Source organism: Centropristis striata, chromosome 2, assembly GCF_030273125.1.
Source record: "Centropristis striata isolate RG_2023a ecotype Rhode Island chromosome 2, C.striata_1.0, whole genome shotgun sequence".
In the NCBI taxonomy this organism is placed as follows: domain Eukaryota; kingdom Metazoa; phylum Chordata; class Actinopteri; order Perciformes; family Serranidae; genus Centropristis; species Centropristis striata.
Window position 1 is genome coordinate 27,409,760 of NC_081518.1, and position 22,378 is coordinate 27,432,137.

The window sequence follows — 22,378 nt, forward strand, 5'->3', positions numbered from 1 at the left end:
CAAATCCTGAAGCTCCTCTGATAACTATGACAGCATCCAAAGAGATTGCATGAGGATATCAGCATATTTTCTGCTTCATTACTGTTGGGAGTACAATTAAATTAATCTCTCTATAATGGAAGAGCTTGAAGAAATATTCAATATACCCATTTGTCCAGTTATGACACAGCATACCAGGCAAGCCAAGATTTATCTTCCTTGGGAAATAAAGGGACATAAAATACAACGACTGCATCTAAATGTTACAGTATAAATACTGCAGCTCTAGTCTTTAGAGCTGGGTTGTTCCCAGCAAAGCAGTCATTTTGCACCATCTACCATTACTCAGCTCTCATTAGAACAACAGTCCAAAATGGCAGCTGGATCACATAATGCACAGAGCTCATGTTAATTCAGTTAAAGGGCCATTCATATCACCCCTAGCAGTGACAGAGGTAAAACTGTTGAACAATCATTTGATCACCGTGCCTGCTTATTCCTCACAGATGGCTCCCCAAAGGAACAACAGTCAGTGGCAGGTTTTGGAGGGTGGAGAGATGCAGCTGTCCCTGTTTGACTGGGTAAACAGTTGTGAGGGCTAATTTGTCCAACACCTCCACAAAAGAGAGGTTGTAACTCTATCGGCAGTTGACCTACTGTACTGCCCTTAGCTGGAACTGCAGCGCAAGCCCTTTTGAAAAACCCCACTGAGGAAATGTCCCAGTGAGTGCCCTGTTGAGCGAAAGGCATGCAGGCTGTGCAACTCCCAGAGTGCTTGTCCTTTTTTCACAGATCCAGTTTCATTCAGCAATCTATCACAGAGGCCACATAAGCTGCAATGAAGTGCAGACAAAGACAGAGGAGAGCCATTTCTGGTCGATTTGCTGTGGAACACAACTAAATCAGACCTTGTGTAATGCAGTTTTCTGCATGTGACTGTTAGGAAAACCATCTGTGTATGAAACAGATATTAAGAGTATGAGGTTTGTCGATATTCGGGCACTTATTCTGCTCAAGCAGAAAGCAAAACACAGCACTTATCTAACCATTTTGCTCAGTATTTATATGTGAAAGACAGAGGTGTAGATTCAGAGGGGTTGCAAAGGAACGGTGGAAAATATAAGGCACAAGGGGAAACATAACAAGCTACTCCTACATGACTTTGGCATTTTTAGCAACACAGTGGCAGCCAATTCCCCCCCAAAAAACATGGAATCCACCTAAATATGCATTCCTTTTTTTCTACAGCAAAAATAACAGTACGTGATGGCTAAGATATGTTTAAACTCCCGTATGTCAGAAAGCAGAACAGGTAATTATAGTTAGAATTTCACAGATTTAAAAATGCTTCTCAGCTCAGGCATAAATGAGATATGCCCCCAAATTAGGCATGTGTCGACATGAAAATTTCACAGTGTGATTATCTAGGAGAGAACAATCTCGGTGCATGATATTATCACAATAATTACTGAAGTAAGATGAAAATCTGTATTAATGTAGCCACTTAAATGACAGAAACCACTGTTTTATTCCACTTGAAAACATTCTTAAGGAAATGCATATATTAGCATGCTTTAACCGCAATAAATGTGTATTTACAGGCATGCCACTGGGGCCAGGCCTTTGTTTGTTGGTGTTTTTGCTAAAATTATAATTGTAATACACTATGATACAATGTTTTTCCGTTTTTATAGAGGTACATATGCGGTCATAATGATTATTGTCTCATCTCTGCTCCCAACACACCAAATCTCATTAAGGGCTGAAAGATGATTCTCCAAAGTTGCTTTAAATTGTCTTGCAGAGAGGCAGGGGAGAGTCTGGTTTGTCATAGCTCACAGAGGAAATTTTAAAATCTCAGCAACATGCCCTGCATAGCTGTGCCTCTGTGTATCTGACAAGCGCTGACTGGTTGAACAGTGAAGGATATACAGGAGCACTGGGGTTGGGCCAACATCCCACACATATCTAAAACAATAAACCAAATGCTAAAAGCAAAGATATGATTTATGTCAGTTTAATTTCCTTTTGAATTAAGAATGTTTGGGTTTGTTGACTTTGGACAGAGAAAATGAGCACATTTAAGACACATTGTTGGGCTCTTTACCTTGCACTACAGCTGGATTATCGCAATATCACAAGATCACGCAAGAATCCATCTTGTCAGACTTCAAGTAATGTGTTTGTGTCCAAACCAACCAGTGTCCTGCAAGTAGCGACAGGCAACTATGGGAATGGTTCAGGTGTGTGTGTGACAACATGGAGGTTAGCAGAGAAGATGCAGTTTGATCAGAACTGGAGAGTATTTATTCAAGAGCAAAGAATGGTACTGAATGCTATTCTTAATGGAGAAGATGCTTTTGCTCTTCTCCCGACTGGCTCCCATGACAGACAGATGGTTCATCCAATCACCTGCCAAGTATTTTTTTCAAAAGGGTCTGCCCTTTTCCAAACAGTTTCCAATGACGGATTCTCAGATGGTTCAGTGTAACAAACCATCTGGTGTGTCAGGTTTAGGGCTCTGTAACTTGTGTCCGATTTTTTTTCCTTCAGGCTAAATTATTGATTTAAAGAAAACATATAGATCAGTTAGCGATTAAAACTTTTGGTCGCAGCCGGACCAACACCCAAACAGCACAGTACTCTTTGCAAACTTTGTGAGAATTTCCAAATCAAGATGGACCATCATGTGACAACATTATAGGATATTTTTTGTATTTCTTGGCTGTACAAAGTCTCCCTTAAGATTCAACCATCACTTAATATCACAGAGAAAGTACTCCATGCAGCAAAACATTTACATTTAACCCATTAGCACAAAATAACTGCCAATAATCAGTTGGTTGACAACAAACAATGGGTACATAACAAGATATGTAAGTACTTGCCAACATAAAAAAAACTTTTAGATTTATGTTTTCAAAGAAATGCCAAGCGACTTGGACAGAATGCAAAGAGTGCGAGTTGTTCGCAGATTAAAAAGCAACTGCTGCACTATAATTAGCACGAAAAAACTAACTTGAATCGCACTGAGTCTGGCGATGTGCATCCCTCTCGCTGCAGGTCATTTACAGACAGGTCCCCATCCAGAGCCTCACAGTAACCTCCATGTAATTGGATTGTGTGCTTGAGCTGATTACCAAAATAGAAATGTACCGAGCCAATCCAGGTGATGGGAATCAGGAGTCTGTGGGCCAGCCAGTATCTGTATCAGTAAATTTGTCAACGACGAGAACGCCAAGAAAGTGACTGAAGCGAATACGAATGCATTAGAAAGATGGTTTTGGTGGTGGTGCCTACAATTTATGAAAACGTTATCCAACCAAAATTAGGAGCGTAATGAGGTCACTTTGGTTGATATTTGTAGCATTCCCAGTATTTTTATCTCTGACTGCAGCAGCTTTCTGCTTCTCTTGGACAGACAGCTGTATGACTCAAATCGACAGTAACCAAAGACGTGTGAAATATGCAGATTGCTCTCTGGCTGATTAGGCTTTAATGCCCAGCCGCTTGTGTGATGCAGCAAAAAAAACAAAGCTCTCACACCACTGCCTCAAACCGCATCATTCTCCATGAGAGTTTTCCAGTAAAAAGAGCAATCTGCTTGTTTTTCTTTTGATAAAAAAAGGTAACTGATCCCAACTGTTCATTATGATGTTTACTCCTCACATCAAGACTACACCCACACTAAAGGTGAATAAAACAGTAAACAGAGTGTTAAAACAACCTCTTGTCCACACTACTGTTTCAGGTCATTTGATTTAATCACAGTTCATAAATCCTACTTGTAGTTCCTGCCCTGCTCCACAGACCGTCAAATAAAACACTCTTTCATGTTTGCAATGTCAACTGACATCAAATGCACATAATCAGTTATACTGACGTCCAAAATGAGCGATTCCAGGTGAAATAATAGGCACCAGAAAACTGGCTTCTTTATATTACTGCTACTCGTTGTGTCTAGGCAGGCATTTTACAGAGTAGACTGGTATATTCAGACTTATGAAAACTATAATGTTGAAAAGTTCAGTTTTTGGTGTGAAAACAACAGTTCACTGTGGACTAAAGGGCAAAACTGATAAGAAACAAAAGATATGGTTAGAATTTTCTGCTGCCCACAAGTCCTACCGATTCATCCTGTTTTGGGACATTAACACGTCAAGCTCAGGAAGAAAACTACAATCTAAAAACAATTTGTCATGGGATCTTCTTCCGGAGCCTCCATTATAGCACCTAAACAGATACAGCTCATCTACTGTCAAGTACATGAAGCTTGACTAACGTTTGGTTGTTTTGACTGGAAATGACTTCATAATGAACAAAGACCTCTGTTGCTAGGTAGCTGAGTGCTTCATGTAAAGTAGATAAATGTGCTTATCTAATTTAACCAATGCTATCTAAGGTCAGTGAAACAAAGCAAGTTTGTTTGCGTTGCACCTGTCAACAACAGGGTAATATAAAGTGCTTTACTAAATACATAAAAGGCATTAAAACATGATGTAAAAGAAGCAAAGCACAAGGCAATTTAAAAAGACAGAGAAATACAGAAAAAGAGGTTAAAATAGAATAAGACGGATTAACAGTAGAATTACAATAGAAAATAGTCCCAAATTTGATTCAATAAAGTTAAATGAATAATTCATTGCAATCGAATCAGTGAAATTGAGAGTTTCAACGCTTGTTCAGTTTTCGCACTAGAATGAGTTCCACATTATAAGCGATACAATCAACAGTGCCAACTTTTCATATAAGTGGCATTCATTATATTAACATAAATATAACTACATAAACAAATGGAAACAGCCAGTTGAATGAAATGTCAAAGTGGAGTGAATTGTGAATAAACAACTTTACAAAGTGTCAAATAATTATCTTAATGACTTTATGTCTGATCATTATAAAGAATCTAACTGCAGAGCTATGCCAGAACCAAAGCGAGCCAAAATGAGTTTTCTGCGGCCAAATGTAAATAAACGAGTTACACATTACAATACTAAAACATTATGGACCATCACACATAATAATAGCAGTCTTTTGACTCAGTCCTGAACTATTCAGTCACAAGTGTGCATCCAATAATGGACACCATATTTTCTGACACCGTCACTGTGATCAGTGTGTCGCCTCTTGAGAGAATTTTTTTTTTTTTTTTTTATTTAAATCCTCCCAAAAAAACCCCACATGTAACATCAAGTAAGGCAGAGAGTTTGAAGGACAAATTAAAAAACAAATCTTATTAAAGCAATTTCTGTTTTTTAAATGCAGACAGATAAGTGCGTTAATAAGGCAAATGTGTGGGCTAGAGCTGACTGACGTCTTCAAGTGAAATGTCTAATAGTGAGGAAACAGAGATACACACATAAATGAGAGCTACTTGCACTGTAATTATGTTGTATACTTAACCAAATATGTTGTACGGATGATCACTCAGAGAATGTTATGGGGTAATTACAGATAGTTGACAAACTAATGATTAACTACATCTTCTATTTGTGACGAAAACTTCCTTCAACATTAATCTCAGCAATGTTTCTAGTGAGACAGCTTGCGCTCACTTTGATAGTGGTATCAATAGATGAAATGACAGAACAAAGACTAGCTCTCGGGGTTTAAGTAGCTGACAGATAAAGTCAGCTCTGTGTGAACTGCAATCAAATTGAGCTGAATATCACAGTTTCAGAAGTAAACAAGCATTTAGTTCAGATGAATCAAAGTATAATTAAGAGCATTTACTTTTATTTGATAGTGGAAACGCTCGCCTCAGTAAATGACCTTATCTTCATTCATGTAAGCTGTGAAGTGCAGGCATACAAGAGCTCATTCTCCGTGAAGAAGTATTAGAAAGATCTTAATTTCCAGCATAGTCTAACACTATGCCCTATGTTAGTAGGAATGAAAGCAAACTAGAAAATAATACCTGGATAGAATTAAAATAATCCATTAACGCATGCTTTTTTTTTTCTTTTGTGTGTGCAAAATTAGAGTAGATGCTTGGACAGTTTCAGAAACTATGGTGACTTTAATTTTGTACGCACATTTGGTTGGTAATTAAAGCAGTGTTGCAATTTCCCTTGGCTTTTTTTTTTTTTTTTTTTTTTTAAATGGAGTGCTGATACATACACCGGCTCAGAGCGAGACCGTTCATGCGGCTCATAACCTGCTTTAATGTTCTTTCTTACTTCATTTGTTGAACCCATCCTTCTGGTTAGCGCCCGCTAAATCCTGCAGTTTGTGTTTTTCACTGCCTGTTTTCCCCTGCAAGTTAAAAATCGCCTGCTCCTGAAAGATTTGTCAAGTCCCACAGGATACCAATTCCAAAGCAGTCCTCTCTATGTTATCTAGCAATGGTAATGAAAATGAAAAATAATAATTAGTGTATCCACCCCTTTTTTTGGATTCGCTTCAAAAGTCAATGGGCTCCACCTTGGGCCATGCTACACCCTTCCACCAAGAATCATGAAAAACAGGCCGGGAGTTTTTTACTGCCATCGAGCTGACAGACAAACAAACTGCACCCAAAACTTATCCTCCTTCGCGAAAGCAATAAATTGCACCCAGATGATTATAATTTCGTCAAGCCTAGGGGTGACCAGTCTCACTGGGAAATCAACCCATCCATGAGTACCAATAAATAATCAAATTGTGGCTTGTCTGTGGCAACAGCTGATGCAGAGGATGAAAAGCACACTCGCACATTGGCCAGAGTGTAAGGAAACCCCCAATCTTAAAACCTTGAAAAGGTGCCAGATTGATTTTTCCTGTGCTCAAAGAGGACTCTGGCAGAAACAAGAGAAGCTCCATTAATGTGCTCAGTCACTGCACTCTGCCATGATTTCTGAATTACAAAAGCCAGTCACTAAGATTATCAAAACACTTCTCATTATCTCTGCTCACTTCATTCTATAATTGAGACACTGTGTCTCGATGCAAGTCGATATAGTAACAGCGGCAGCATCTACTGTGGTACGCTGTGGCTCGTGTTTGTCATTAGTTGTAAAGTAGGCTCAATGAGTGCATCCCTCATGACTCAGAGAAGAGTCTTTAGATTACAATATGTAATAATTTATAATAGATGTATGATTAAAATTATATTTGTCTATATGGTGGAGTGTATGGTTGGCTTATATAACATTTAAACTCAACAGAATATATATATGAAATTGCTCTATGGATTAATATTTAACCAGCACAATGGATGACAAATTCTTATAGTTTGCATTTCCATAAATAACAGTGATAAAACAACGTTTGTGCTATATCTTCAAATTGCTGAAATAAAATTCATGATGGAGAGGTTGTTAACTGCAGCAGCTCATTAAGCCGGAAACAATAATGCTTGTCATAGCAGTGCAGTGATCTTAATACTACAGCAAAGACTGCCTTGGCTATAAGTAAGATTCTTTAAATTGGCATGGTTGAATAAGACAATGTTTTATTTGCTTTCATTGAGCTGCAGAGATTTCAGGATACCACACTGTTGATGAAGCTCTTCAAGTATAAGCCGGTGTCATCTGCATAACAAGACAACCACATAATTATCATCTGGATTGTACAGATACTGAGAATAGGTGGGATGAAGTAATGACTTCTGTGAAAATGTAAGATATTATAAATAAAGAGGTGCTGCTTGATGCGAGGAATAGGCCAGCAGTGGAGCTGAACCTTGAGACAGAGAAATCCACTGTTCTATCACATACAACTGCTCCATAATCTGATATTGAACATTAAGAAAAGATCAAAAGAAAACATTAAAATCACAAGACAAACGACGAGTGCAATAAATGTTATCTGTTGCAGAAATCAGATATGCTGCTCAATAAACTTGTTAAGTTCAATTTGGCTATCCAAACTTGGGTACAAGGAGTTCTCAGGGCTTAATGTTTAAAAGTCTACTGTAGTACTCGAAAAACAAACAAGGGAACTTCACCATTAACCAAGAAACTGAATTATTCAGAAGCACGAAAAGTACCAGTGGAGACAAGGGAACACTTGAAGTACTTTCTGTTGATTTTAGTGTTGACAACTACAGCCCCTCCACAGCCAGACATTCTGAGTCGGTATAAATAAAACCTCAGGGTGTCTTCGCATTAGGAATTGCTGCAAAGGTGTTAACTTAACAACTGGGCTGGACTATCGATCTTATTTAGCCTTCAAAATACTGTTCATACGTGACGACCAGAGGATCACACAACTGGTAAGATTTTGACAGCTTGTCTCACAAGATGTCGAAGTATCTGACGTGCCGGTTCAAAAGTGCATTCAAACAAAAAAACAAAACAAAAGCAATACTACACAAACATGAAGTTTCAGCATACTTGAGTGATATCTACTGTTTATTGTCTGCTCTGATTGTAATGTAAACATTGCCAATACAGGTTATTGTCATTTTGATCCGTCTCATTGTTCATTAATTGAACTGCGCCTAGTGTTTCAGATGGATCGACTATCTGCTTGAGCTACATACAGGCCAATCAATGTCTGATTTGTTGTTTGATTCCTCTGGTGATGTCAGCTGTCAGGAACCCTTTGCATTATGTGCAAATAAACAGCACATGTTCACACAAAAGGAACCAAAAGCATTAAGTAGTATTGATAAAAATATTGTAAATGAGCTCAATAGCAGCTGTAGGAGTGATGCAAGTCTCTTTTAAAGGATGATATTTTCTGCAAGTGGTAACAGCAGGTGATGTCGACCTGTACTGGCCTGCTGCAGCTCATGAGATATCTGTGATAAAAAAGGTTTAGTATTGCCAAATAAGTGATAAATATTGCAGGAAGATATTTAGTCGTAATAACTTCATCCCTAAGTACTCCAGGAACTTCATACTGGAAACACTACTGCAGAAATGGTGATTTCTCAACAGGGCTGTTGGGCCAAATGATAAAAAGCACTACTTAAATACTAGATTAATAGCTGTCAACAGGTCTAGACCACATAACTTTAATAATATTTCCTGCAAAGCAAACAGACACTCAGCCCTTACTCTCTCATTTTCAAACGTACTCATGCAATGTTGGGAAATGATCACTTCTGTTTAAATAAGCATTTCCTCGTCACCGTATTGGCTTGGGTAAACAAACCAGACTTTGGGTCAACTTACAGTGCTAAATACTTTTGATTTTTATCAGACTAAGGAATCAGCAGCGATGGTGAGGGTTGGGGCCGTCAGTCAACTGGGAAGGTTCAAGCTCTTTTTCATTAGAGGATAATCAGCGTGACGGTCTTGCCTGACTGCCTCCAGTTAGCTCAACTTAAGTCAGGCTTCAAATCAAGATTATTAACTATAAACTAACAACATTGCTAAGCTTCACAGAAGATGCCGGTTTCCTTTAACACTCTGCAGAAAGTCTACCACAAACAAGCTACCATAAGCACCTTGTTTAAGGGTCCATTTTGGCATTATCAAAAGGCACTTATGGGCTAATTTCAATAAAATTAAAAATTCCATGATGTTGAGCAACATTTTCTTCCTGAGATGCTAAAACCAGGTTTACATGTAACAAGGAGAAAACCTACACGCTTAAAGACCTATAATGTACTGCCACAACAAGTAGTTTACAGTGCAGTATGTGACAGCCATATGTCACTATAAAGAGTTTTTTGTACAAAGCTATGTTGCATTTACTGAAGATAATTTGCACCTTGATGCCAAATGCATTACCATTACCAGTTACACACAGGTTAGCATATTAGAAAATGTAGTTTGTTTGTAAGAACACATTTGTTCAGAAAAAATACAAGTTTCGGTCCAAGCATGGAGTTTCTCCCTCTATTTCTCCTCTCATTGAACACATAAACCAAGCATTTGCTTCCTGCTTGAAAGTATTGGGGGTTTAAAGACAGCAAAATCTGTTGCACAAAAAAAGAAAGTGTGCTAGCAAGACAGCAAATCCCAAAGTAAACTCAAAATACATTTTATTTGGTACTTATCTACTGAAACCATGACGTTTCATAAGGCAGCAGAGAAACTCAATAAGGAAATGCACTTCTAGTGACAGACACGGCTACAAACTGTACCTACTGTGAATTGCTATAATCTTGAGTGTCCATGCGGAATATTTTCACTCAATTAATCAATGTTATTGGTGAACTATGAGTTTCATTAGGTTTTTCTCCTCAATCCAGAATGCAAACAGAAAAGAGGTTAAATAAATGTGTCGTGTAAAGGAAGCTTGTTTTTCTACTTAAATGCTGACAGACAAATGAGAGAGGAGGAAGGGTTGTGAAAGGACGAGGCCTGGGGCTGAAGAGCAGACAGTCCCTTGTCTAACACTGCTGGGAGTGTGTGTCTTTATGGCTCTTTGTGTGTGTGTAATAGAATAAGTTAAAGACACTATTTCTTTGCTTCAGTCTTTTGTGCATTGTTTATTACATGCATTCCTGCACAGCCAGCCAGCCAGGCCAGATTCCAGTGAATTCTTGCTGAAATAACCATCTGCATACAAGGCATTCAGCCTCACGTATGCTATCTACATGTAGCATCTCTGGACGTTTCAAACTGTTTAACTAGTTTAATCCATACTGAATCTCTTAATACCCCACCGACTGATCGGCAGAAATCTGTTCTATAGCAACAAAAGCAGCACAGAGAACACTGGCCCAACTATGAGACGAGAACAGGCCACTGCTGAGTGACTAATATAATGCACTACTGTTTGTACCGTAGACAGTTGAGGTGTTGCCATGTGAATGTCTAACTAGCGAGAGGGCATGGACAACCATTAACCTCACATAACTGCCGGCCTTTCTTCGAGCAGCTGCTTAACAGAGGTTGAGTCAACAAGCAGGGCTTCAAATAGCGTTGTCACTCTCACATGGTAGCTTTCCAGAATCAATGCAACAGTGATCTGTTCCTGAGAGGCGCAAGTGTCACATTCAGACATTGACGGGTATCAGGAGTAAACACCAATTTAGACCCAATTCATGATTGATCAGAATTACTGCCAGTTTTTGACAGTGTGGAATCAATTACTGACCAATTACTTCTACTTCTAGTTCCTTTTTTAGGCCTTCTGACTTCCACCTAATGCAGCTTCATGTAGCAACTGATGTCTGCCTCCTTAAATTGCAAAAGTAGGCAGTAACATCTGACAGTGAGTGCTGACACTTACCTACACACTCAATCACTGCTGGCATTTGCTGGAAAATGTATGAAAGGCATGGGGAGGAGTGGCATGTTACATTTCACTGATAGCAAAAGTAATATCCAGTATGGAGATAAAACCAGATTTGTGTATTACGATACTTTCATATCTTTGAAAGGGGTGTAACAACTAGGCCTGGGACGATAACAAATTTTGCTGGACGATATATTGTCCCACAAATGATTGCCGATAAACGATATTATTGTCAACATGATAATATATCATAATAATGCACACCCTTTCAAATACAATACACTTTTATCTCTCAGTGTTTTTTACCATTGTAATTGTAATTTTAAGAACGTTTAAATATCCTAAATAAATAAAACAAACATTTTTTTTTTTTAAAAGGGCAGCATTTATTTTGCGATGTAGCAAACTCCACTTTCTGTGAGCGCACAGCGTTTATATTTACTTTGTCGACCAGTGTTGACTGTCGGGACGAAGGCTCTGCATCTCCAGGTGCAGTTTTTTTCCCCAGCTGGGAAAAATGGGTCGGGTGGTTCTGCTTTAGATGGGCATGCAAGTTTGTTGTGGTGGCTTTTTTTGTTGCCACCACTTTTGAACAAATTCGGCATACAGGCTCGTCCGTGTGTTGATGGGCTCACCTTTTTCATTCGGTTTGAAACCGACATATTCCCACACCGGGGCTGTGGCATTTGGCTTTGCAATTATCTTTTTTCCTCGCGTTGCTCTGCACGAGGCTCACCTGCTGCACTCTGTGTGTAGCCAAAGCTAGCGGCCCAGCCTTCCCCACAGAGACAAAGAGACTGGATGACTGACAGGAGGGTTCACTCCGCTCATTCTGCTATGGAACAAAAGCGCCCAGGTGCTGAGATCGAGCACAGAGTGAACCCTCTTGTCATCCAGCCTGCTTGGAGGCAACAGACGAGAAAAACAAACACGCATGCGCATGGCGATATATCGAGGCCGGCAAAATTATTGAGTTCATTTAATTTATCGTGCGATTAATTGATTTATTGATTATCGGCCCAGGCCTAGTAACAACTCTCCAAACGCCCAGTTTTTGAGCCACTGTTCGGTTCATACCTTGATTTTTCTTTTGCTGGCGGGTGATAAATCAACTACAAAAAAATGAAATCGACTACTAGAACACTTCAAGAACACTCAGGTAGATTAAAGTTATAAATTAACTTCACATAAATCAACTCAGTAAAGGGAACCAGTCTACACATTGCTGAGGATCGACTTTGTCCTTTTGTAAAACTTAGAAATGTAAAAAAAAAAAAAACAATAGTTCACAAAATCTAAGACAAACTAAATCTTAATGTGTCACATTGTCAGTGATCAAGGCAACGTTTGTACATTCTTTCCTCTCTGTTAAATGAACAGACCAGCATTATAAATCCCAGGGGATAATTTCACCTGGAAGTATCCGGGAGTTGTATTTTAGCAATGGAGTGGGCAACGTCACTGACTACGTCCGTGGGGGTTGATGATGGGATGTAAACAATAACAAAGACAGCACATATCCTCCATCAGCAGATAATATGGACGTTGACTTGGGGCTAACAGTGCCTATCTGCCTGGGGTTACACTGCCCCTACTTTTTTCTTAACGCTTCCACTTAGAAACTGACAAAGGTCACGTGCACATCTGGAATACGTCCCTGCAGCACAAAACTAGGACCCAACTGTGCCACGAGATCCATGGACATTGTGATGGGGTTACCAGTCTCGTTTCAGAACCATTACAGCCCTAAGCATCGTTAGTTGGTGCTGGATGTTTGCTAAATCTTTTCACTTATGCTCACTTCTATATCTTAGCTAACATTATTCCTCATCTACAACACAGCACAAACTGGTCTTAAAAACTCCTGGAACTACACTGCTGCTGTAAACAACCATAGTTTCCCTGCTGAACAATAGCACCATGGGGTCTTGGGAGCGCTAGAATAGTTTTTTTCTCTTTGCCTAAGTAATCATGTTAGCATTAGAAACACCACAGAATGTTACTATTTAAATATGTTTGCCTTGCTCAGATGTCTGACAGCCTTGTTTACATATTTGCAGCCACCATGATCCTTCATGGGTCATATACTCAAGCAAATGACACAATGTCACAAGTGCATCCACCTCCAAAAAATGCAAGTGAGCGAAGTCAGAGCTCAAATGCTCCGTCAACCTGAAAGCTAAAAGAGCACAGGTCCGCTTGCTTTTTCCTCGGATTTTAAATAATGTCAACTGTCTCCCTTCAGTTATCCATCATCCTCTCCTATTCTACATGCCTGTCTGCTTCCCTTCTCTCCAACATTGTCAATCTTCTTTTATAGTGCCTGCCAAATTAAAATGCAAAGCAAACAGGTAGACTGTCAGACATCTTATTCTCCCTTTTATGTCAGCATGTAATCTATTTTCTTTGGCAGATTACAGTGTGGTACAAGAAAAACCCAAGACAACTATTCACAATGGCACAAGTACTCTTCTTCAGCAGTGCCATACTACATATTCATATTTAGTCTGATATATTCACAGCTTGGAGGATCTCAATATTTCACTTTACTACTAATAACACTAAAGCTGAATTTATGCCTCTCTGTCGAGTTGTTTCACTGCTCCTGCAGTGGATGCCTACGGCGTGGGAACTGATTTATAGTTCATCGTAGGATTTTAACCCGTTGGTTGTCGAGGCACCACTACCTCACTAGATGGATGTGTCGTTCATTATCAGGCCGTGTTGTGCATTCATTATACACCCAAAGTAATTGGGATTTGCTTTCATTTGTTCCCTTTATTATAGACAGAGCTGATCATGATTAGATGAAGGCTTTCAGTGGAAATGGCAAGATCACAATATACACAACGCTGAAAAGAAGGATTATTGAGCATTTTGTCAACTTGCTCCATGTTGTCTTCCCTATCAACAAACACTACCAGCAGTGGAAAAATGTAGGAGAAAACACAAAGCAAACAAAGCTGTCCAATTACAATTATTGTGGTTTCTATGTAGCCCGTTGCCCCGCACATAGATGCCACAACATCTCAACACAGAGGCATAAATCTGCCTTAAGCTGTTGAGTGAAACGTTACCCACCCATATTTTTCCAAACCAGTCAGGACAGTCCAATCCACTTATGCTAAACCCACAAGATTGCTTCTCTGACTGTTTAGACAAATGTCCACACTGCAAACGTTTTTATCATCATGTGCAGTAAAAGCATCATAGCAGAAGAAACCAATGTACACAGCCTGCAGATACACACTGATCTGTCCGGTGTCATTACCGCTTTTTCCTACAAGGGGTTCCTGAAAAGAGTCTGATTACTGCAAATGTTGCTTTATTTGCTTGTTTTTTTATTGACTACATTCTCTAACTATGTTTCCGAGCTTTGTTTAGGAATCTCTACTCCTGAGATTGACGTTTAATGAGTGATTTTTTTTATCGACTTTCCTTTAGAGGATGACATACATTTTCTGTTCAAATAAGGGAATCCTGTCCCATCACCATGTCAGATTAATTAAAAAATCAACAGAGACAGATACTGATGACTTCCTGCAGCTTGATCAGATCTGCAGTTTGTAACTTGTGTCAGATTTCATCGTCAGATCATTTCAGCTGTACTTTTAAATCTTTACTGTGGGTTTAACTAGACTTCCTGCAGAGGCAGAGACCATGTGCTGTTGACTGAGATTATTCTGTGCAGCCTGAATGGGAATGAATCACAATATAATATTACATATAATGTTTTTCACTTTTCCGTGATGGTCTGAATATGTCACGAAGGGGGAAAAAAGTATTTCAAAGTTGCTAAATCCAGCCAGAAAATCACCATGTGGGTTGTTCTTTGTTTTTATTTTACATGAACTTTACCATTTTTTTTTTCATTACCAACAACACATAACAGCAGCACTGTTATTCCAAGGACATTTAAGTGTGTTGGTTACCAAAAACAGCAACCAGACAACACAAAATGGTTGACACTGGTACAAATGTGGTTGCTGGAGGCAACTGGCAAACCATGACAGTCAAACCATGAGGGCGCTCACACGATTACCTTTTTCTTCAAAATTGGTAAATTTAATGAGGATTTTGTGTAAGTCATAGCACAGATGTAAACCAGTTTTGAAGTCCACCTATAAAAAAAAAAGTAAAGCCTCCATGTAAAAACATCTAGTACTCAGTAATTCAGTAAGATTTCCGCTATTGAACAACTGAAAATACATATTGCCAAATAAATTATCCCCATGATATTTACATGTTCTGGGGAATCAAACAACTAAAGCCTGTCAGCCCAGTTATTTTTTTTTACAAGAGGACATGATCACTGAGAGGCTGAATTTACAGCACTTCAGTGGTCTATAAAGTGAAGCTGCTTTGATGGAAATCTGTCTTAAACTAAAATGGATATAACATTTCTGTTACCATGTGTGCTCAGGCTGTGAGCTGAAAAAAGAAGAGTAGAACTCTGTTAGTATTAACACAGTTGTGTAAAGAAAATTGACATTTGTATTGAAGTTCGACTTGATCATCTGTTTCCACTTTACACTGCGGTAATTTTGTCCTTTGTGGATGTTCTCTCATTTACTCGTCAATATCATAAGTGATGCATGTGTCATCCGAGAGAGACAACGGTTTCTCTTTGATTCTGCAGATGATGGTGGGTTCTGCAGTATGATTAGAGCAATGGGGATAGCGTCTCAGAGCCACCCACTGCCACGACACTCAAGTATTGATGTAGCTCTGAGGAATTCCCACACATCATGTCTTCATAGACCTTTTTTTTCCTTTACGGTAAGATCAAGTTAAAAAAAATGACAGCTAAAGTCAAACTTACAGCATCTGGGAGGACACTTGGCTTTCCACTTTCTGTTAACAAATTAGGATTTCAAGTGGAGAACAGCTTGGGAATATCACAACAATTTCATATCATTTTCTGTGCACTGGTGTATTAATCAGCCATTTGTAGATAGAGAATTGCTGCAGTGAAAAGATCACCAGTGTCAGGAACAAGTGAAGCGAGAGTGGTTAACGAGGTCATGTTGCTTATGAGTGGATGAATGAAGACAGTACTGAAAGCAATTGTGTGTTAAAGATACTAATGCAATTTGACAGGGCTTCGTTACTGCCGCAGCAACACTAAAATAAAAATCAAACCCATCAAAATCGGCTTGAATTGATTCATAATTTTCTGCGGCTTTCCTTTCTAAGAACACAGAGGACAATACTTCAAACCGAAGGCAAATGAGACAGCATTTTCGCAGCACTCAAGACCGTGCTGCGCCACAAAAGCTGACAATATCTTTATAGCTTGTGTGTGGGGGAGAGTTGAGTGTAACCTGGGCTCGTATCCCAGGAAAAGATGGATCACCAGTCTCTGGCAAAGCAGCAACTGTGCAACAAGCATTCAAAGGGTGCTCTTTTCTGCTGTAATTGGCAATTCGCTTGTGAGAAATCCACTCAGAGCTATAAAAACTAAAGCAGAGTTGCATATTCTCTGACCCATGATACGACTTTACAGTTCAACTGATAAATGTCACATCTAGTCGACTTTACAAATAGTAGCCCCAGGAAATAAAGGAGGTGATGTTCTCACATAGCAGAGCAGTTCACTGCATGGGTGGATCAATATTGACTATAGAAACACAGATCCATTTCGGATCCTTTGTTGACTAACCCATTGCATCTCAAGTGAACCACAAGCTGTCAGAAAAACACCTCGCTGTGCTATGACTTTTGAAAAAGAGCAAATAAAAAACAGCAACAAGCGGTTTTAATTAATGATGTTTACAGACATGGTGCAAGTCTGAGAGTGAAGTGAGCTGTTGTTTCCATTGCTACCATTTCTGCAACGTCTAAATGTTTCTCAGGTCTGCTGTTGGCTGAACGCTGCAGTTGAACCTATGCATTTTTTTTCCTGTTAGAGATGAAGAGACGAATTAAAGGCTGTTCAGACCTTCCACCCACAACAGCTCCAGATGACACTTCTGTTTCAATGGACTTTATATAAAACACTATAGGGCACGATGCAAAACCCCATTATAGGAAAGCTTTGGTGCATGCTTTTTTCCAATACAGAACTATTCAACTGTTACACCACGCATTTACCCTAATTAAGACAACTTCTAATGTGAACCTAAAGTTCTATGATAACTTGAGATGCAATATTGAAGTTGGAGTTGACAGACGACAGCTATGACCAACTAAGGTCTATAAACAGATATTTGCATATGAATGCGAATAATAAAAGAAAAAGCCAAATCATCAGCAGACGATAAACCATGAGTTTCTACATTTGTTCCACCTATTTTGCTCTCTGTGTGGACTGTTTTACCTGTATGAAACTAAAATCTGCTCAAACATGATTGACCAATAATACTGAGACTACAAAAAGAAACTAGAATACACAAATTTTCACATGGATTTTATTCTCAACCATGATAGATGCTCAAAATACTTGCAAATGAATCTTTAAATGTAAATCATTTAATAACTGCTGCTGCTCTAAAAGATCCAAAAGATTTTTAACAAAATATGATTTATACATTCATTGTTCCTTTTTAATAGTCTTCCTGTGAAATGCTGTACAAAACAAGTCTGCTATGTGCAATTGCATTGATTTGAATGTCAATTACCGACTACCACCTGGAAGTATATAATGATGTTTTTCTGCAGACTCTCTAGTGTTGGATGTTGGTTCTTCCATGCAGCGCTTAAACAAGCCCAACCCCCATCACTTAGGGAGGACCGCTTCAAATAAATCTCAACCTTGGGGGAAAGCAGTATAATGCCTTAAACTACAAAGGTGCTCCATCTCATCTCAACCCGTCTAATGACACCAACTACATTATGAAGCTTAATATGAGCTCACGACTGCACTAGGGGAATTAAGGAATGCATACACTTCTCATTAGGCATGCATTATACATAAAAACCAAAGATATAAGTGCATATGGAGGCATACAGTCACTCCAAGTAAATGGCTCTTTTAAGGTGCCTGAAAGCCTTTAAATTAACAGCTACCTTTAAGTATATGGGCTAAATCCTTTCTTACTTTGCCATCAGCTGGTGTGAGGCCATGAGATGACGGGAGCCTTACAAAGCCAGCTAATCCCCTTGTCCTGGACTAATCTGATGCCCTGGACCTCTAAACAAACATTGTTAAATTCTCTTCTTCCACGTTGTTTCTTTGACATTCAGCCTGATGTGGAGCGGATTTTAAAAAGGCAATGAACACAAAACTTTTACTGTTTTTGAGGCTTATTTTTCCCCTTCTACTCAACAGAAACATATTTGAGTAAGTGTCAACACTTTTAACACAAGTTGTTTTCATGCTCCCCCATTGAAAAGGGACACATCCCAGCAGCTCAGTTATCACAAAAATCAAACTGTTGAATGAGGAAATAGTTGTTTCCTCAAGTGGCATAGCTCTCATGTTCACCTCAGGCTCTCATCCAAGCGTTGGGCAAATTTACACATCTCTGACAACGTTAAGATGTCATGTCGTTGTGTGGAACTAAGAGTCTTAAATTTCTCTTTCACTTTACAATTGATGGCTCTGTCAGATTGCATAAAACGTGCCTGGCGTGCTACAACAAGGCTTTTAACAACCTTACAATGATTAGAACAAATTACCACTAAAAAAAGGTAATCAGATGGAGAGGAACTGCCTTTGAAAGGTAGTCAGCTGGAAAGGAAGCAGTAGTACCAGCTCACTGCTAGGCAAAGAGCTGGTGCTACTAAATTTTCCTTGCAAGAAAAGATAGAAAAGAACAAATTAACATGTTTGCTGTGAAGGAGTATTACAGTTATTAACAGGAACATCAGTTGGCCAACTATTATTTTGCCAGATACTTAATTTCAATTTTGGGAAAGAAAATCCTTGGCAACATGAACTCCTCTGGGCTCGACAGTGTTATATTACTATTGTGTTGTATTGATTTCATTATGAAGAGTACATGAGAAGAATAAGTAGTAATAGGTTTCAACGTAAAACACCCTTAAAATGTATAAAATCAATACAAAAAGAGTCAGCAGTGAATCAATACTGACCAAACACTCCTACTGGCTAAGTGAGAGGCTTGAATCATTTATAGGTGCAGCTGACAAATTACAGTAGCCCTGGTAAAGTTGATCTTCTCACTGCTCCCTGGACCAAAATAGCCTTTTGTGGCTGGTGGAGTAAAATGGTGAAATGTCCTAAATGGAACACATTCTGTTAAGACACCCACACACTTATTAAGTGTTATTGAGGTGCTGTTATTACGATCCTTTTGATTACTGTGTTGAATTTGCTTCTGCTTTGACTGTATCAAACCTGAAATCACAATAAAGCCTGGCTACAATAGCTGCTTCAGCAAACCAAGGCTACACCAACTGCAGTTACCTACTGACCTTGGTGACAAAGCATTAAGCACTACATAACCACAAGTCTGGTGCTGGCTTACTGGGAGGTACACTAAGAATTTGATACAAAACACTGGATAACTGCATGGTGCAAATCAGCCATGTTTACTGTCATGACACACTGGAACAAAGTGGATTAGCAGTACTGCGATTACTACAGTTGTATGTAGGAGGATTAATATCTTAGGCCTGCATTTACGTTGAGGTTTTTCTTTATCAGTGTCACCAGTTCAGAGTTATTGCCACACCCAGACAATGGAGCTGCCAACATGATACTTAATAGACATTAACTGCAGCATTAGCAAGGAATATTGAAGGCTCTTTGGGAACAACTTTAAGGTTTAACTGCCAAATGTTTAAAGTTTTGGTGCATTTATCTGAACAATTAGCATTGATAGCAGGAGATTAAGCATTTCAGCAACCAACTTAAATGAATAAAAAAATCTCCCATCAATTTTAAAAACATCTTATGGCAGTTCTTATGCGGGTTGTAGAACAGACCAATACTGGAATTTTGTAGCGAATGGGATAGCTTTTTCGGGGGGAGAAAATTATGACTAAGATACATACCAAGCAAGACATATTCAGTATGAATATAAAATTGTCTGTCCTGGGAAAACTATGTAAATGTTACGGTTTTTAAATAACATTAAACCTAATTTTGCATTTCTGTATTGCAATTTTATCTACACTAAAACTGATATGTCTCCAATAAGCTATACACAGCTGCATGGACTTAGATCAGACTTGCCAATTTATGTGTTTAATACTTGAAGCTAAACTGAAATTACGTTTCTTAACTCTCGGACTGGATGTCCATTCATCTCATCATGCCAGATGGAGGACCTTAAGAGTTGCATTGCAAGCACTTAACAGTTGCAATAGTAACAACAGAAACACTAATACCAGAGGTGAACAACCAATCCGATTTGATGATTTGATTAACTGTTGGCTGTGTTGCATTTTGAACAACTTTATTTTGCAATTAAAATCATATCTCACACCCACAAACCTGTCATTTTGCCTATGCAAATATGGCTAATTCAAATTGATATGAATACTGCTCCATGTTAAGGCAGCATGTTTGGGTTAGATAGTTAGCAACAGCTTTGAAGAAACTTTTCCATTCATGTTTCGTAGTTAACCATAAAGAGATATTACAAGTCTCAAAGTTGCACCTATTTGAACCAACTATTGGGAATGCAAACGACTTAGCCAGTCTTTAATGTGGTACTGTCATACTCCATGGAGTAGCACAGACCACAGGGTTAGCCCATAGTGGTCTTGTTAAAAGAAGAAAAAAAGTACTTTAAGTGAATGACTCACTTCAGGGAGATGGGACAGCCCCAACAACATGAGCCAACAAAAAGAATCTGGGAGAGAAGGGTCCCAAAGTTTATTAGACCACAATCCACCATTTTAATGAGATCTTGTACCTTTGGATGAGACTCCTAGTTCTAGATATCTGTAACAAACTGTTCTCACGGTGGCACCAGTGATAGAAGAACTGAAACGCAATGGTTAAAATACTCACAGGTATTCTCACATTGTGTTGAAACCGTTTCATTTTCTGCTTATCTTGACATCAAAACCCCTTCACGGAGTCCCTGGGGTCCCCGGTACCCAGCTTGGGAAACACTGTAGACACTACACTGGTGGAATCTGCTGCTTTAAATGACTCTGTCAACTAATGTTTCCCCAAACACTGAACATTCAAATGTATAGGAAAACTATAAATGCAGACACACTTTTTAACGACTTATGGAGTAAATAAGCGCCACTCTCCTCGGGCTGACCGTTACTATCCTTTTAAGTTCAACTGCACTAGTTAGCTTCTGAATTTAGGGGTTCTATCGTTGCTTAGCAGCATGTTTACACGTTCGTTGAACTTCAAGAAGCTAACATGGCTAACTTAGCTTGGTGTAATGAGCTAATGTGACTAGTACGCTAGCTGGCAGAGTGAAACAATGAGCTCAGAGTGCAGTCAGGCTTGGCTAGCTTGGCTGCTGCTGCATGCTGTGTTGGCTATATGGTGTAAAGCTAGCCAGCTCGCTTTGCACGCAAGGCTAACGTTAAATGGCTAACGAGTCGTAGCACTATCAACCAATGAGAGAGGAGAAAAAAAGAGAGGAATGTCGTAACTTACCGACTTAGCTAGCCACTCCTATTCCAAACCCTGGTCTGTCCATGGTGGTGTGCACTCCATAAAAAGAACAAATCAGAGAGTGAATTATAATAAAACCTCTACAGAAATGTGAAGCACCACAAACCAGTGGCAGCGCACTCCCCAAGACATCCAACACAAGAGAGGAGGGGAGGCCAGCGATTCACTGGACTTCTGCCATCACACTTCCAGATACCGTCCTCATCGAAAACAACCCGAGTCCGGAGGGCATTTTATCATCAAGCCCGACACAAGTCCAGTCCTTTCCCCGCGACCTTCTGGCAAATTAATCCCACAGCGAAGAGCTTCCCATCCAGGTTAATTCCTCCGTATTCACCGTTTCTGGATGAGTGCCGTGGTGGTTCTTCGTGTGGGAACTGATACAATGTAGCCAACCAGCAGCAGCGGGAGACGGGAGGAAATCCAGGAGGAGGAGGAGCTCCGGTCGGATTGAACTGTCCACGGACTCCACAGAGCACCGGGTTTAAGACGTGGAACTGGATCAAGCACACTAGATGGACTGTGATTGAATTTGTTTGTTTTCAGACCGGGAAATCCACCCGCTAGTCCAGCTGAAGTGGGGGAAGAAGTACTCGGATCATCTACTTAAAGGGACAGTTCACCCCACAATCTAAAATACATATCGTCACCCTGTTAAAATAATCGGGAACCTAACCTAACCTTACTCAATTTTTTCAAGTTTTGCAGGAAACACAAAAAACTTCA

At 39.4% G+C, this 22,378-nt stretch overlaps 1 protein-coding gene across 3 annotated transcripts in view; it reads right to left on the reverse strand.

Moving 5' to 3' along the window:
- LOC131983552 (zinc finger protein 609-like) overlaps positions 1 to 22,085 on the reverse strand; it is an 86,801-nt gene extending 64,716 nt beyond the window's left edge. For 2 of the 3 annotated variants that reach the window (XM_059348293.1, XM_059348285.1), the window contains exon 1: positions 21,635 to 22,085. The gene's annotated coding sequence lies outside the window, so the exon portion shown is untranslated. The remainder of the gene's footprint in view (positions 1 to 21,634) is intronic. The other variant, XM_059348302.1, reaches the window with a different exon arrangement.
- Between the last annotated feature and the right edge of the window lie 293 nt (positions 22,086 to 22,378).